This window comes from Hyperolius riggenbachi, chromosome 4 (genome assembly GCF_040937935.1).
Source record: "Hyperolius riggenbachi isolate aHypRig1 chromosome 4, aHypRig1.pri, whole genome shotgun sequence".
Classification (NCBI taxonomy): Eukaryota; Metazoa; Chordata; class Amphibia; order Anura; family Hyperoliidae; genus Hyperolius; species Hyperolius riggenbachi.
In genome coordinates, this window is record NC_090649.1 from 300,287,992 (window position 1) to 300,305,756 (window position 17,765).

The 17,765-nt window shown below is 44.2% G+C and overlaps 1 protein-coding gene across 16 annotated transcripts in view; it reads right to left on the reverse strand.

Annotated features, from left to right (window-relative positions):
* The window catches only part of EPB41L2 (erythrocyte membrane protein band 4.1 like 2), a 278,051-nt gene that overhangs the window by 171,039 nt on the left and 89,247 nt on the right, over positions 1-17,765 (reverse strand). Inside the window, exon 1 of one of the 16 annotated variants that reach the window (XM_068231548.1) lies at positions 9,130-9,207. The exons of the other annotated variants lie outside the window; for them this stretch is intronic. The gene's annotated coding sequence lies outside the window, so the exon portion shown is untranslated. Of the gene's footprint in view, positions 1-9,129; positions 9,208-17,765 lie in introns of those variants that run through there. 16 annotated transcript variants of the gene reach the window in all.

A 17,765-nucleotide genomic window follows, 5' to 3' on the forward strand; every position in this document is an offset into this window, starting at 1 on the left:
AATCACCCCGTCACCCCCTGTCACTGCTACCCATCAGATCAGACCCTAATCTGCCCCTTGCGGGCACCCAAACACTCGCCCACTACCTCAGATCGCCCTCAGACCTCCACCCCCCCCCCCCCCCCCCCAGTGCATTATTTACATCTGTTCTCCACTCTAATCACCCACTGATCGCCCATCAATCACCCCCTGTCACTGCTACCCATCAACCCTTGCGGGCACCCAATTACCCGCCCACACCCTCAGGCCCCCCTGATCACCTCCCCAGTGCATTGCTTGTATCTTTTCCCCATCTAATCACACCCTGAGACACCCATCAATTACCTCCTGTCACCCCCTAGCACTCCTATCCATCAGATCAGGCCCTAATCTGCCCCCTGCCGGCTTCTGATCACCCGGCCAAACCCTCACCCGCCCCACCGCAGTGATTTTTTTTTTCTGATCACTGCTGGTCTCTACGACTTAATTGTGGCTGAGACCACCTGTTATGCCACACAATACACAACCGCCAATCCAAGAAGCTACCCATGCCCAGCCTTTTCAGTGGAAACCATTCCAATTTTCAGAACGTAACATTTTTTTTGGGGGCTTCTTCTTAACATGGGTCTAGTCAAAAAGAATGTATTGCGGTCTTATTGGTCTACGCACCCAATACATCACATGCCCATGTTCTCCGCTGCCATGTGCAGGTCACGATTTGAGAACATCCTGCGCTTCCTGCACTTCATTGCCAATACAACCTGTCATCTAAGAGGCCACCCTGCTTATGACCGGTTCCACAAAATTCGGCCCCTCATAGACCACCTGTCATCAAAATTTGCAGATGCTTATACCCCTGAACAGTCATTTTGAGGCATTTGGTTTCCAGACTACACCTCACAGTTTTGGGCCCCTAAAATGCCAGGGCAGTATAGGAACCCCACAAGTGACCCCATTTTAGAAAGACGACACCCCAAGGTATTCCGTTAGGTGTATGATGAGTTCATATAAGATTTCATTTTTTGTCACAAGTTAGTGAAAAGTGACACTTTGTGAAAAAAAATTAATTTCAGCTAACTTGTATCAAAAAATAAAATCTATGTACTCACCATACACCTAACGGAATACCTTGGGGTGCCTTCTTTCTAAAATTGGGTCACTTGTGGGGTTCCTATACTGCCCTGGCATTTTAGGGGCCCTAAACCGTGAGGAGTAGTCTAGAAACCAAATGCCTCAAAATGACCTGTGAAATCCTAAAGGTACTCATGGGACTTTGGGCCCCTTAGCGCACCTAGGCTGCAAAAAAGTGTCACATGTGGTATCGCCGTACTCAGGAGAAGTAGTATAATGTGTTTTGGGGTGTATTTTTAACATACCTATGCTGGGTGGGAGAAATATCTCTGTAAATGGACAATTGTGTGCAAAAAAAAAAAAATCTCATTTACAGAGATCTTCCTCCCACCCAGCATGGGTATGTGTAAAAATACACCCCAAAACACATTATACTATTTCTTCTGAGTACAGCGATATCACATGTGGGACACTTTTTTGCAGCCTAGGTGCGCTAAGGTGCCCAAAGTCCTATGAGCACCTTTAGGCTTTACAAGGGTGCTTACAATTTAGCACCCCACAAAATGCCAGGACAGTAAACAACCCACAAATGACCCCATTTTGTAAAGTAGACACCCCAAAGTATTCAGAGAGGGGCATGGTGAGTCCGTGGCAGATTTCATTTTTTTTGTCACAAGTTAGCAGAAATGGAAACTTTTTTTTTTTTTATTTATTTTTGTGACAAAGTGTCATTTTCCGCCAACTTGTGACAAAAATTTTTTTTCATGAACTCACCATGCCTCTTAGTGAATACTTTGGGATGTCTTCTTTCCAAAATGGGGTCATTTGGGGGGTATTTATACTATCCTGGAATTTTAGCACCTCATGAAACATGACAGGTGCTCAGAAAAGTCAAGAGATGCTTCAAAATGGGAAAATTCACTTTTTGCACCACAGTTTGTAAACGCTATAACTTTTTACCCAAAACAATAAATATACACTTATTGGATTTTTTTTTTATCAAAGACATGTAGCACAATAAATTTGGACAAAAATTTATATAGAAATTTTACTTTATTTGAAAAATGTCAGCACAGAAAGATTAAAAAAAAAATCATTGTTTTGACAAAATTCATGTCTTTTTTGATGAATATAATAAAAACTAAAAATCACAGCAGCAATCAAATAGCACCAAAAGAAAGCTGTATTAGTGACACGAAAAGGAGGTAATATTTATTTAGATAGTAGGTTGTATGACCGAGCAATAAACCGTTAAAGCTGCAGTGGTCTGAATGAAAAAAAAGTGTCTGGTCCTTAAAGTGAATGGGAACCCGTTTAAAAAAAAAAAAGTCAGATACTCACCTAAGGAGAGGGATGCTCTGGGTCCCATAGAGCAAGGCTTTTCAACCTGTGGTACGCGTACCACCGGTGGTACTTTGCTGTTGGCTAGGTGGTACACACCAGGTTTGCCTGCCACTTTATTGCCCGCATGCCACTTGTCCTGGTCCTGTCCTGCCTCCACAAAGTTTGGCTCCTCCTCCCTCGCTCCTTGCTGTGCTGCTCTGCAGCATACTTCAGACCTCAGATCAGTGGGGAAGAGACAGTCAGGCAAATAGTGCACAGTAATGGTGCAGATACAGAAAGGGACATCACTTATCGCTTCCTGTATTTGAAGTATATGCGCCATCACTGTGTACCGTTTGCCTGACTGTCACTTCTCTGAGGCTGGCTTACCAATGATCTGAGGTGTGAACTATTCCGCAGGGCAGGACAGCAAGGAGTGAGCAAAGGGGGGAGCCAAACTTTGTGGTGAGTCACTGTCTAGCTCTCAGCTCTCTGATGGTGGGACTAGGCTATCTATAATTATGCGGGGGGGGCAAGCACTAATAACGGTGCAGGAGATTTGGGCGCAGCCGGCGCCATCATAGGCCGAAATAGGAATTACGGCTATAGCGGCGCACAGTCAGTAACTTCGGCACCATCGCAAGACAGTGCTGAAGTTGCTATTAAAACACTGCAATTCGGCTTCCAGCAATTGCCGTGTACCAGCTGTATCCTGCGCCTAATCTCCCGGCAGGCAGTTCATATGTATGCAATCTATCTACAGATTGCCAATACTGACAATACGTAGGCTTGCAATCTAACTGTAGTCGTTTTCCCCACCAATGCCTCCTATTTTTCCCCTCCCATATGCCCTCTTTTCTTAGTGTACCTGTAAAAAAAAAGTGCCCCGAGGGGTACTTACCTCAGGGAAAGGGGGGGCCTTTGTATCCTAAAGAGGTTTCCCCCTTCCTCCACAGTAGAAGGGATCCAGCTCTGGGAGCCCCAAAGTTCTCCTTGTCGGTGTGTGCGTATGCACAGTAGTATTTGTTTTCCTTGACTGCAGTGCTTGAGTTTAGGTCTTCTTTAAAGAGGTTCTGTCGGATTCTAAAAATCAATCAAACAATTTGACACTTATCTGGGGCTTCCATCGGCCCCCTGCAGCTGTAATGTCCCGTGCCGTCCTCCTACGATGCTCCGTGTCCCGCCGCCGGTCCCGGTTTAATATACGTCTAAACAGACGGATAATGTTAGCTCCTGCTCGCGTCATCGGGAGCTAACTGCACAGCCGCAGTGTAATAACTCGTGTGATTACACTGGGACCGGCGGCGGGGAACGGAGCATCGGAAGAGGACGACGTGGGACATTACCACTGCAGGGGGCCGATAGAAGTCCCAGGTAAGTGTCAGCTTGTTTGATTCTTAGGCTGCAAAAGAACTCTTTAAGTGAGAAGAATACAGTGGCTGCTATATTAATTTCCTTTTAAACTATATGAGTTGACTGGCAGCCCTGATGATCCATGTCTCTGCAGAAGTGTCAGAAACAAGCATGCAGCTAACCTTGTCAGATCTGACAATAATGTCAGAAACACCTGATCTGCATGTGCTTGTTCAGGAGCTGTGGCTAAAAAGGCATTAGATCAGCATGATAGCCAGGTAAATGGCATTGCTTAAAATAAATATGGCAGCCTCAATATGCCTCTCACTTAATTTCTCCTTCAACTACTCCCTTTTTTCACTGTAGTGGTCCTTTAAACAGTTGGAAAATGACAGTTGGAAAATGACAGTTGGAAAATGACAGTTCAACTGTCATTTTTCAACTGCCATTTTCATTTTTCAACTTTTTTTTTACCTGCCATTTTCCAACTGTCATTTCTCAACTGCCATTTTCCAACTGTCATTTCTCAACTGCCATTTTCCAACTGTCAAATTTGAACTGCCATTTTCCACCTGTCATTTCCCAACTGCCATTTTCTAACTGCCATTTTACAACTGCCAAATTTTAACTGTTTTTCGACTGTCATTTTAAAACTGCCATTTCTCAACTGTCATTTTCCAACAGCCAAATTTCAAATGTTTTTCGACAGCCATTATTTTCCAACTGTCATTTTTTTTAACTTCCATTTTTTGACTATCTTTTTCCAATTGTTTCCTTCTTTTCCTATTTTATTTATTTTGCAAACACAAGCCTTGAGATCCTCAATGTTGAATGTTGATTTGCCACCTCATTTTGTGTTTTGGGGGCTAGATTTGCATCACGATTTGCACAATTTAAAACTGGCCATCTCTAACAGTGACAGGTGTCAGATATGGTGGTTGGATAGTGCAATGGTTAAGGACTCTGCCTCTGACGTAAGAGACCTGGGTTCAAATCTTGGCTCTTGCTATTCAGTAAGCCAGCACCTATTCCGTAAGGAGTTCTTTGGGCAATACACTAACACTGCTACTGCCAACTGAGTGTGCTGTAGTGGCTGCCTCGCAAGCACTTTGAGTCCGACAGGAGAAAAGCGCTATACAAAAAACGGAATTATTATATGGATAACTGTAGAGAGGGAGTGGAGTGCAAGATATCTTCTTATCTTGCTCCCAGTCTAGTGACCTATTTATTGGCTTTAACTTTCATAGTGGTGCTCTTTCCTGGCTAGCACTTTTAGCCACCTTTGAAACTTGTCCACACATTCTCTACCTTAGTATTTGGTAATGGTGTTCCTCCACGATGGTGACCCTCTTTTTCTTGGGCTACTTCAAATGTATTTATTGTGCATTATGGTGATTTATTGTTGCGGAGTTGTTTTTCAGATTCACTTGCACTGTTTTTTTTCTAGATAAAGAGGTACTTTGTTGCTTTGGAATTTTGGATTATCTTAATTACAGAATGAATTACAGATCTTTCTGTACCAATTTTTTGGAGTGCCAACCATTTACTTCTCTTTACAAAAATGTATGGCACGTGTTTTGCTCTGCATGGCAGTATTAATTGAAATGAGACAGCAGTGTGTTGGCACAGAGATGCATGCAGCAGTTTATTGTCAGAACACAGTACAGCACATGAGGGTCTAACACATTACTAAAATAAGCTCAGCAATGCAGCAGTACATCCTGACCTTCACAGTTGTTATCAAATTACCATTTTAAAGGACCACTATAGTGAAAAAGTAAGCAGTTAAAATCTTTCAGAACCAACATGTTTTGGACTAGTCAAGTTCCTCATTGGGGATAAAAGGTTTTTCTTTTTTTTTAATTTCCTAAATGGCAGTTGCTAAGTCTAACTGCCAAAATAGGACCAGCCAGCGTCCCTACTCGCACACCATTTTGGCAGTCAGACTTAACAATGGCCATTCAGCAAATGCTTTTGAAAACAAAGGCAGTGTTCTTCCCCAGAATTTTTTTTCCAGCCGAGTGGCATGAAACAGTAGCCGGGTGGGGCGAGATGAGAGAATGCAGCTCCGGCGCTTTTCTGCATAACTTAGCTTACAGCAGAGGAGGAGCTGAGCCGATGACAGCAGGGTGCTCATCAAAACCAGCCTGAGTGGACCACCCGGCTAAAAGAGCCTGGGGAGAACACTGCAAAGGGAAACCCTGAGACTCCATCGTGAGGAGATGGACTAGTCCAATACCTGTTGGTTCTGTCAGCTTTTAAAGCGGGCCTAAACTGAGAGCTTCCTCTCTGCTCTAAGGAGATAAGCAACAGCATCATAACTTTAAAGAAAAACATTTCTTTGTTACAACTTACAGGAATCTTACAAAAACCCTGTAGTGTTTACTTTCTGGTGTCCCAGGAACACAAAAGGGTTAACCTCCTGTATTTACATATTAGCCCAAACTATGGCATAGAGTGGCACACCTGACAGCCCTAATTTACACTTGCTGTTTACTTGTTGATAAGGCCTAATTAAACAGGCTACTCTCTCTAGACTAGATCACTGCTCATTTGAAGTATACACTCCGTCACTGTGTACCGCTTGCCTGGCTGTCTCTTCTCTGTGGTTGGCTTACCAATGATCTGAGGTGTGAACTATTCCGCAGGGCCGCACAGCAAGGAGTGAGCAAGGTGGGAGCCGAACTTTGTGGTGATTCACTGCCTAGCTCTCAGGTGGTGGGGCCAGGCTACCTATAATTAAGCGCGTGGGGGGGGGGGGTGGAACTTGTATGGCTACCTATATTGGCAATCTACCTCTAGATTGCCAATACTGATGATATGTAGGCTTGCAATCTAATTGTAGTTATTTTTCCCCACCAATGCCTCCTACTTTTCCCCTCCAAAATGCTTTTTTTTCTTAAAGTGTACCTTGTAAGAAAAAAGTGCTTCGGGGGTACTTACCTCAGGGAAGGGGAGGCCTTTGTATCCTAAAGAGGTTTCCCCCTTCCTCCACAGTAGATGGGATCCAGTGCTGGGAGCCCCATAGTTCTCCTCCTTGGTGTGCGCATGCACAGTAGCTGCTCTCAGTTCAGGCTCCAGCAGAAACAGCCAACCTCGATTGCATCCATTCTACTGTGCAGGCACACTGATGGTACTTGAAAGTTTTCAGGCAATAATAGTGGTACAGTTAGTGGAAAGGCCCTGCCATAGACCACTCCCTCTCCTGGTGCCCGCTGCTGTCCTGGCTCCCCCGTAGTGGTATTCGACCGTTTCGGTCAAATACCGCTGTCTCCCGGCCGAAGGGAGGCTTCGGGAGCCCGAGTGCTCCCGAAGATGGGCAGCTCTACACTGCGCGCACAAGCACGCCCTCTATGACGCACTCGCGTGTGCGCCACCTGTCTTCGGGAGGACTCGGCTCCCAAAGTCCCCTCGGTGGGGGATGAGAACGGGGGAGCCAGCGCAGCATTGAGGGCACCGGGAGAGGAATGGCTCATTAGGACTGAGCTTTTCCTCTCCTTAGGTGAGTATCTGACTTCTTTTTTTATGTACATCGGGATTCCCATTAGCTTTAAGGGGTTTTATGACTGCAGTCCTTAAAGAGAAACTCCGAAGAAGAATTGAACTTTATCCCAATCAGTAGCAGATACCCCTTTTACATGAGAAATCTATTCCTTTCCACAGACCATCAGGGGGCGCTGTATGGCTGATATTGTGGTGGAACTCCTCCCACAAAGAAATTCTGAGTACGTACTCCTGGCAGTTTCCTGTCTGTGAACCTTGCTGCATTGTGGGAAATGGCTGTTTACAGCTGTTTCCAACTGCCCAAAAAAACATGCAGCAGCTACATCACTTGTCAAAAGTAAAAATGGCACCATGTAATAAATGTCAGAATGTAAGGCCTAGTGCACAAACCGCTAGCAGACCCACAAAACGCTAGCGGTTTTGGGTGCGGACGACAGAAATTAGCCCCAGTGCACACCGGGCGGATCTTGATGCGATCCGCCGGGTGTTCAACGGCCGCATCCGCATGGCTAATGTATCTCTATGGGCTGGTGTACACCGGCAGTTTGAGGTTTTTAGCAAACCGCAAACGTACAGCAAGAGGCACGTTTGCGGCTTTCTAAAAACCTCAAACCGCCGGTATGCACCAGCCCATAGAGATACATTAGCCATGCGGATTTTAAGGCGGATTCGGCCGGCGGATCCGCCCGGTGTGCACTGGGCCTAAATCAGGAATTTAAAAGATTTTACAACGGGCAAACACTGACAATCATTTATACATAATTATTGTAAAAATTAAGCACTTTTTTATTACATTATTTTCACTGGAGTTCCTCTTCAAGTGGTTAAGCACATTATATAGCATTGAACCAGTCATGTCACCTACTGTCTCTCAGAGGGGCTCACAGTCCAATAAGTCTAATATTCCTACAGCCTCAGGCAAATGAATGACAAAGCCAGTTAACCCACAGTACGTTTTGCTATTGCGGAAGGAACCCAAGTACAAACCCAAATAGAGTCCTTGCTAGAATCAAACCCAGGATCCTAGAGCAGCAAGTCAGGAGTGCTAAATTATTCCAACAAAGACACACAAACCATCACATTTTCCCAAACGCAGCAACAAGATGTGGTCAGCTGTTGAAATTCCATACAAAATAAAATTACATTCTTTATTAACTTGAGATATTCATTACAAAATTCCTTAACAGAAAAACATTTGACACTATCATGCTACTGAAATTATTAATGTACGGTAGCATCCCACCTGATTCAGTCACTTTATAAACTTGACAGATTTGTTCTGCTGCAAATACACTTTTCCTGCACAGACTAGAGTCAAATCAAGCAATCAGGGGCAACATTTATGCAATACACACAACCTGTCTAATATCCACCAGTATTGGATAACAGAAGATAATGCTTAGGATCTGGAAAAGGTGAAAAAGCAAATGTTCAATATTTTATTATAGTAAAGCTAAATGACATTAGCAAGAGAAAAAAAATGATACCTCAAGACTATGAAATTCAGCATTTTGAAAAGGTCTTGCACAGACATGTAGCAGATTATGTGACAGAGGAGAAAGACATATCAAATGAGCTATAAATCAGGTCACACCAAAACCAAATACAAAATGATGGTTATTAGACCCCTGGGTCCATTTAGCTTACATGCAGCCTGAACAGCCACAATATAGCCTGACATTTTGAGGTTACAGATGATCAGCAATTATATATACAGTACTCAGTAAATTTGTCACAGTAGGAGAACCACATGAAATACTGGCATCTCTACTCCAAATGCACATCAACTATCAGACATTGCAACTTTGAAAAAAACAAAAAAAACAAAACAACAAAAAAAAACTTTGGATGAACTTTGACATTTTGCTGAGTTCTGAATGAAAGCAGGGAAATATTTACCTAGTGCATCAGAGAACAGACTGCAGCTCCCAGTATGTAGATAAGTCCGAGTCTCTAGAGTAAAGGAAGCAGACAGCTGAGCTCGGCCCTTGTAATTGAAGGACTCCAGGCTAGCCAAAGCAAAGCCACTGGAGGCTGAATTGGAAGCTTAATGAACGACAGACCCCACCCAAGCACTAACATAGCTAGAAACAGAGGAGGAAGAAAAGGATGTGTGGAAGGGAAAAAATTCAATCCATCTCATTCTCTACTGTCCACTAATTCCAGAAAATAAGAGGACAAGAGGAAAAGCACATCATCATGGACAAGATTTTCCCTTCGGTAACATAAAGCTAGCAAAAGTTCAATACGGCTTCAACCGTTGGATAGATAATGTTTCACTGCAGCTCTGCAGTTGGAACAACATCACCTAAACATTTGCATTCTGATCCAAGAAAAGGATTCTGCCAAAACAGATTATTAAAACACTCAGGGTACGTTTCCACTTGTGCGGCGCGATTTGCTCGCGGAAAACGCGTCAACGTCCAACGGTTGCGTTTCCATGCGGATTTTCACGCGGAATCGTTCGCGATTTTAACAACGCGATTTTAACCATGTCAATGCCGGCAAGCATTGACATGGGTTTTTTAACGAAATCGCGCACGGAAACGCCGGGAAAACCGCAAGACTCAAGTGCTTGCGGTTTTCTTATTTAGTTACATGACCGACGATTCGCGTGCGGGTGTGCGGCGTGCGAATTCTGACGGCTCTGCTGTGCAGATTTTTTCTGCAGAGCGAGCCGCACAGAATTCCTGACAAGTAGAAACGGCGCCATCCACTAGTATTGTTTGAGCAAATCTGCATGCAGGAAACGCATGCAGATTCGCTCTAGTGGAAACGAGCCCTCAGTGATGCACTGAAAGCCGGTCAGGTATGAATGGTTGTAGCAGTTTGTGAGAGGAGTTAAAAAAAAAAAAAAAAAAACCAACGCTCATTCACTAAGGACAGCAAAGATCAACAAAGAAAGCAGCCTAGAATGCAGAAAAGTCTAGTAGAAACAAAGTAATAAATAATAAACTTTAACATCAAACAGTGTAACTGCAGGAAACCATGACTAAATTGAATAGAAGATAATGGGTCATATGCAATTAACTTTTGCACTTGAGTTTTCTCCTAGGAGATACTTTTTCATCTTCAATTCATAATAACTTTTTAGCACTTTGCAATGAAAAAAGTACCAACAAGTACTTGAAAAGGTACTATCAAAATGATTTCAAGTATTTGTTTGCTTGATGGTTGTTTAAAGGGTACCCCAACTGAAATGTGACATAATGAGATAGATATGTGTATGTACAGTGCCTAGTACACAAATAACTATGCCGTGTTCCTTTTTTTCTTTCTCTGTCTGAAAGAGTTAAATAGAAGGTATGCAAGTGGCTGACTCAGTCCTGACTCAGACAGGAAGTGACTACAGTGTGTCCTCACTGATAAGAAATTCCAACTATAAAACACTTTTCTAGCAGAAAATTTCTGAGAGCAAGAAAGAGATAAAAAAGGGGAATTTCTTATCAGTGAGGGTCACACTGTAGTCACCTCCTGTCTGAGTCAGGACTGAGTCAGCCACTTACATACCTGATATTTAACTCTTTCAGGCAGAGAAAGAAAAAAAGGAACACAGCATAGTTATGTGTACTAGACACTGTACATACACATGTCTATCTCATTATGTCACATTTCAGTTGGGGTATCCTTTAAAAAGAGAGTCTGAAGCGAGAATAAACCTCGCTTCAGACCTCATAGTTAGCAGGGGCATGTGTGCCCCTGCTAAACCGCTGCTATCCCGCGGCTTAACGGGGGTCCCTTCACCCCCAAATTCCCTCCGTACAGCCGGAGAGCGCTTCCGCATTGGGGCAGGGCTAACCGCCGCAGCCCTGCCCCACGCGCGTCTATCAGACGCGTACCTCCGCCTCTCCCCCGCCCCTCTCAGTCTTTCTTCACTGAGAGGGGTGGGGGAGAGGCGGCGATGCGCGCCTGATAGACGCGCTGAGAGGCAGGGCTGCAGCCGTTAGCCATGCCTCCAGGAAGAGAAAATTTACGACCAAGTTGACGACCAAGTTTTGCGGGGGTGGGTTTGGGGGTGAAGGGACCCCCGTTTAGCTGCGGAATATCAGCGTTTTAGCAGGGGCACACATGCCCCTGCTAACTATGAGCTCTGAACTGAGAATTATTCTTGCTTAAGAGTCTCTTTAAATGGCATTTTATTGACAACTTCACCTTGGAGAAAACTGAGGTGAAAAAGTGAATTGCATATGGCCCAATGTCCTCTTTTACCAATTTTCCAAGCTTGCATTGACTGAAGTGGTCAGTCCAGCTAAACATGTGAGAGGAAGCTGGCATTTGAGATGAACAATGAAAAGAAGAAGAAGCATTCCTGGGACAATTTGAGAAGTAGCTTTCTGTTAACTGTAAGTTAATTTGTGGTATATGGAAGTCTTAAACAAGGCCGGAATTACCTTTCCTAAATTAAATTAAAAAGCCCTACAGTAATTAGCCCATTGATTACTGTCCCGACTTGGTGTCCCTTTAAAGGCTTTCCTTTGAAAACTAGGCCATTTTTAACATAATAGTCTCCAGAAGTGTCTGAAAACTGGCCTATTTCTGTATGGAAAGCAGGGCCTGCATAACTCTGCGTACAGCATAGGAGGAGGATAAGGAGGCGAGTCAATGACAGCTGGGTGCTTACCAAAATTAGCAGGGTGGAGGATCCGGCTAAAAGAGCCTGGGGAGAACACAGGTTTATGTTTGCTGCTGGTAAATAAGGTAGAACCCACTGTAAATGCGCCAGGAAAAGGATCCATCAAGGGTCCTATTAGGGAACATTCTATACAATAAAATGCAAGTGTCCCTGCGTCTGTCCATGTGTCAGTGCTTTTTAGCACTGCGCATGTGCAGGGACAAGACGCAAAGACACTGCCAAGAGCGGTAGGAGGACGGGGCCAGAAGGGGCGGATGTGTTTACGAGCGCGCAGGGATTAGTGACAGACCTAGCACGTTTTTATATGGGCTTAAGTCACTAGTCCTAGTAGAATGTCATGATGGCATCATCAGGGTTCTTTAAAGTGGGAGGAAACGCTGCTTTTAAAATTATAAAGAAAAACAATTCAAAATTGATTAAAATATATAGCAAAAATCGTGAAGTGGAGGTATACTCCGTAAAAGGAGAAATTCCTGCGTGCCCAAGCCAAAGGTCTCAGTACCAATGAGGCCTATACAGCATGCATACAAAAAGGGCTGGCACCACAGAATAAAAATAAGCTCTTTATTGAAATGCCATTAAAATGACAATAGTCAAAAAATAGGCTTTGGCGGTGACAGCCCACTGTCTCGATAGCTCTTAACCTTCCTGGCGTTAGCCCCGAATGTAGTTCGGGGTAAGCCACGCAGGAGGTTTTCTCAGGCCCTACTGGGCCGATTTGCTTAATTTTTTTTTTGCTGAACGCAGCTAGCACTTTGATAGCTGCGTCAGCACACCGATCGCCGCCGCCCCGCGCTCGATCGCCGCCATCCGTCACGCCGCGTGCCCCCCCAGACCCCGTGCGCTGCCTGGCCAATCAGTGCCAGGCAGCGCTGAGGGGTGGATCGGGACTCCCAATGACGTCTTGACGTCATCCCGCCTCTTTGAACGGGATTTCCTGATCGGAGATCGCCGATGGCAATCGAAGCGGGCGCAGGGATGCCGCTGAGCAGCGGCTATCATGTAGCGAGCCTTGGGCTCGCTACATGATTTAAAAAAAACAAAAAAAAAAAAACTGCTGCGCTGCCTCCTGGCGGAAATCATTAGACCGCCAGGAGGGTTAAGCCACTCAGCCTAACTACAATCAAAACCACACCTGCTTATATAGTCACAAGTGATCATATTAACCAATCAGATTAAAAAGGCAATAGCCAATCACAGCACATAGAGGAAATTGGACATCTCCCACTGCTGCAGAGCAAGAGCATGTGAATAACTGCAACAATTACCAGCAGTGATGTCAGGAGGGGCTGGGGAAGCACAGCATAATGTACAAGCGGCCAATAGAAAAAAAGGCTGACCATGCACCGATCACGGCGCATCTTTTGTGCGCCAATCCAGGTGCATCATGTGCGCCGAATCGAGTGAAGGTTTGCAGGGAGTTGCTCTGGTGTGCGTGGGGCGTTGCGGCTTATCGCATACGGCGTTTTGGGCGCGAGGGTGTGACATTTCGCGAGCTCCAACTTGGCGCGCGATTAGTAACAGTTTCAGAAGTGCGGACTACTTAGCGCCCTGGTTTGTGCAACCGGAGCTTTTAGGCGTGCTGGATTGGTTGGCTTTTTTGGGGTTCGGGCCCAGTGTGTGCGTTATAGGTCATATGTCACTTCTGTGTACTTTTTTTGCTGGATATTTTGATCTGGCTTTGTTTATATTTACGCCTGTTGTCATGGAGGGTGGGATTTTGCACGCAATTGTCATCAAATGAGTCTGAATTGATGGCGCACATGATGCACCTGGATTGGCACACATATGATGCGCAGCGATCGGTGCATGGTCAGCCTTTTTTCTATTGGCTGCTTGTACATTATGCTGTGCTTCCCCAGCCCCTCCTGACATCACTGCTGGTAATTGTTGCAGTTATTCACATGCTCTTGCCCTGCAGCAGTGGGAGATGTCTAATTGGCTTTTTATTTTGCAGGTGTGTTTTTTTTTTGTTTTTTTTTTTCTTTGAACTAGTTCCCCATCAGGTCCTCTCCTCCTCTATGTGCTGTGATTGGCTATTGCCTTTTTAATCTGATTGGTTAATATGATCACTTGTGACCAGGGCTGTGGAGTCGGTCCAAAAATCCACCGACTCCGACGCCTCAGTTTAGGATTACACCGACTCCGACTCCTCGACTCAGACTCCTCTAATTTGCATATTACAATTTTGTTGATTAAAAGTATGTAACATGAAATTCGTCTCTTAACTGCCAACGCTTAGGAATTTTACAAGACAACTGAAGTGAGAAGGAATAATAATCACAATAAGGGCCGTGTAAATATGTGGTGGAGCATGTACTGCCTATCCAATATAAAGCACAAAACTCAATATCTAAATATATCTCATTTTATTGATAATTGAAAAAGTGAACATATTATAAAACATATAAAAACACATTGGATGGCCACCCCGCCACGACACAACCGCAACCACACTGACACACCAATCACACGCCGGCAACTACTGTATGGACTGATCCTGTGGCAAACCTAGCACAATCAGCAGCAGTAGGTATAGCTGTAAAGGTTAGTCTTCTGCCATAACAAGACAGGAGAGACAAAGGGATAAGCAGAATAAGCATGCGGCAGGTCACTACTATTGCATGCACTATTCCTTCCAATCAACGGAATCGTTGTATGCATAGACAGTCACCACAGTGGTCAAGCAGGATGAATAAAGCAGCGTAAACTTCCAATGATGGTGGTGCAAATGTCCAGCAAAGATAGCCATATAACAGCAACCAGCAGCCTCAAACAAAACACAGTGGTAACTTATATGTGGACTTCACATGCGCCAACAGCTCCATGACTCCATTGCATAACAATTGTGATACAACTTGTCTCACCAACTGCGGAAAAGGATTCTCCAATTCAGAAAGGCACTGGTGTGAGCGTCTTACAGTGGTATGAGGCAGTCCATGGTCTACCGCTGGTAGCACCGGATTCCAAGTTACTCCCAGGTGTCCATCAGTGTGTCCGCATGGACGGGTGGATGGAGGCCGATGAAGCGGGTCTCCGTGAGTGAGTGATGGCGGGGGTCGGGGCGGCGTGGCGTCCCATGCATGGAGTTGGCAGCTCTCCCCCCCTGAAGTGAGAAGGATATGTAGACTACTATATTTATTCCCTTTAGACTAAAACTAGTCCTTGGTAAGAGTACTTGTAAAAGGTACAAACCGGAACAAAGAACATCTATCAGGCCCTAGGCAATGTAAGTGTGGGTACATGTAAGAGTGATGTGCAGGTACTCTGCAGGGGAATGAGGAGATTCTTCCTCTATTACACATTCTTCATGCACAATCTGAACAAGGTTTATGGGTGACAGACAACACCTCTGTGTTCAATGTGCACAGCACTCTCAGTGGATTCCCTGCAGCTCTGTGGGGAGTGCATATGTAGAGTATAGTACTACTGTGTAACAAAGTAAACCTGAGACAGATGAAATTAAAGTTTTGTACATACCTGGTACTTCCTCCAGCCGCCTTCAGGATAATCAGTCCCTCGTTGTCCTCCTCCACCACCTGGATCTTCTGCTATGAGTCCAGGTACTTGAGCTAGTCGGGCGTAGTGCGCATGCACACACTCCGCCGCCAGGAGCATACTACACCTGTGCAGCACTATTGTGCAGGTGCAGAATGTTCCTGGCTGTGGGAGCGGCATGCGGCCGGACAGCGCTGACTGGCTGAATTACCAGGACTCATAGCAGAAGATCCGGGTGGTGGAGGACAGCGAGGGACTGATTAGCCTGAAGGGGGCTGGAGGAAGCCCCAGGTATGTATAAAACTTTACTTTTCATCCGTCTCAGGTACCCTTTAATTTGTAGTCACCAAACCAAATTTTAACATATCAAATTATTTGATTTCATCAGCAAAGGGAGTGCATACATTTGCATAAATCAGCATCAGTGCAGAATTATTTCCATCTCATTGGCCATCTCTATTAGTGACACAGCTACACATCAGGCTTTATTCTTACAGCATAGATGTTATTTAGTATATATAAGAGATTCCTGTGTACATATCACATATACAGTCACAATCAGATATGTATATCTGACCTTAAAAATACGGGGACTGCTTTATTGAAGCAGCACAAGTAACTAATTTTGATTGGTTTATTTCATTTTTGTGGACTAAGCACAGCTATTACTGTATATATACATTATTTTTAATGACTATTATCTGAGAAATAGAACATTTTATCATATTTTCTATTTTAATTACAGTTACAAATTCATTAGGAGTCGGAGTCGGTGCATTTTTTCCCGACTCCAGGCACCCAAAATTGCCCGACTCCACAGCCCTGCTTGTGACAGGTGTGGTAAGCAGGTGTGGTTTTGATTGTATTTAGGCTGAGTGACTTAAGAGCTATCGAAACAGCGGGCTGCTTTCTTCTTACAATGATCGCTTCCAGTTCTGACAATATTTTGTCAGAACTGAAATACACCTGTTGCTGTCAGTTATACTGTTTATCAGCAGCTGTTCGTTACAACTGAATGTGCAAGGTAATGTCCATGTTTCCCTATGGCTTAAGTGGGAGATATTACAGGAAAATTCCATTGATCACAGTGGACAAATGGGACGTAGAGAACAGAAAGAGATTGAGGAGTAGACTACACAGGAGGCAAGTATGACCTGTGTATAATTACTTTAAATTTTTATTTTCAGTTCAGGTTCTCTTTAAGGGCCTGATTCCACTACACGCAGATTCTGCATGCAGAAAACTGACTCCAATGAATGCCTATGGGCCTGTTTCCACTGAACGCGAATTCTCTGATGCAGATTTCCCATAGGCATTCATTGGAGTCAGTTTTCTGCATGCAGAATCTGCGTGTAGTGGAAACAGGCCCTAAAGGAGTTTTCGCGAAAAAAGTAGGCAGTTAAAAAATGTGACAGATGACAGGTTTTGGGCCAGTCCATCTTTTTAAGGGAGATTCTCAGGGCTTTCTTTGTTTTCAACAGCATTTCCTGAACAGCAGTTTAACTGCCAAAATAGCAAGATACCAGCAGGCCTCCCTAATCACTTGCACACTATTATGTCAGTTACATTTTGCAACTGTTGTTCAGGAGATGCTGTTGAAAACAAAGAAAGCCCTGAGAATCCCCCTTAAAAAGATGGACTGGCCCAAAACCTGTCATCTGTCACATTTTTTAACTGCCTACTTTTTTCGCGAAAGAACTCCTTTAAGAAACCGCATCATAGTTACATAGTTATTTTGGTTGAAAAAAGACATACGTCCATCGAGTTCAACCCGTACAAAGTACAACTCCAGACCGTCCCCCACATACCCCTGTTGATCCAGAGGAAGGCGGAAAAAAACCCACAAGGCATGGTCCAATTAGCCCCAAAAGGGAAAAATTCCTTCCTGACTCCAGATGGCAATCAGATAAAATCCCTGGATCAACATCATTAGGCATAACCTAGTAATTGTAATAGTAATCAAAAATGAAAATGCTCTTATTCTACTAGTAAAGAGCTCATTTACACTTCATTTAGCTGCTCCCATGGAACTGCTAGCCACAAGCAAGTGATTGGCAGTGGGGTAGTATTTCTACAGAATCGCAACTGATTCTACGTGCATCGCTTTTGCGATTTTTATAAAAGTAAATCACTCCAATGTGAAATAGCCCATATTACATTAACAATGTGCTTTTCATAACTGTAGCAAAATCAAAAAATAAATAAATCACAAAAGCGCTTTTGGTGTCAAACAGCCCTTACAAAGGTCATGAGGTATTTTCTGTTGCAGTGCAACTACGCTGCATATCAGCCACTGACACAAGTGGCCACAAACACAGATTTTGCTGCATCAAGTCGCAAATCATCAAAAGTACTCCATGGGAAACAGACTGGAAGATGGATTTCTGGGTAAGCAAGCAGTTGT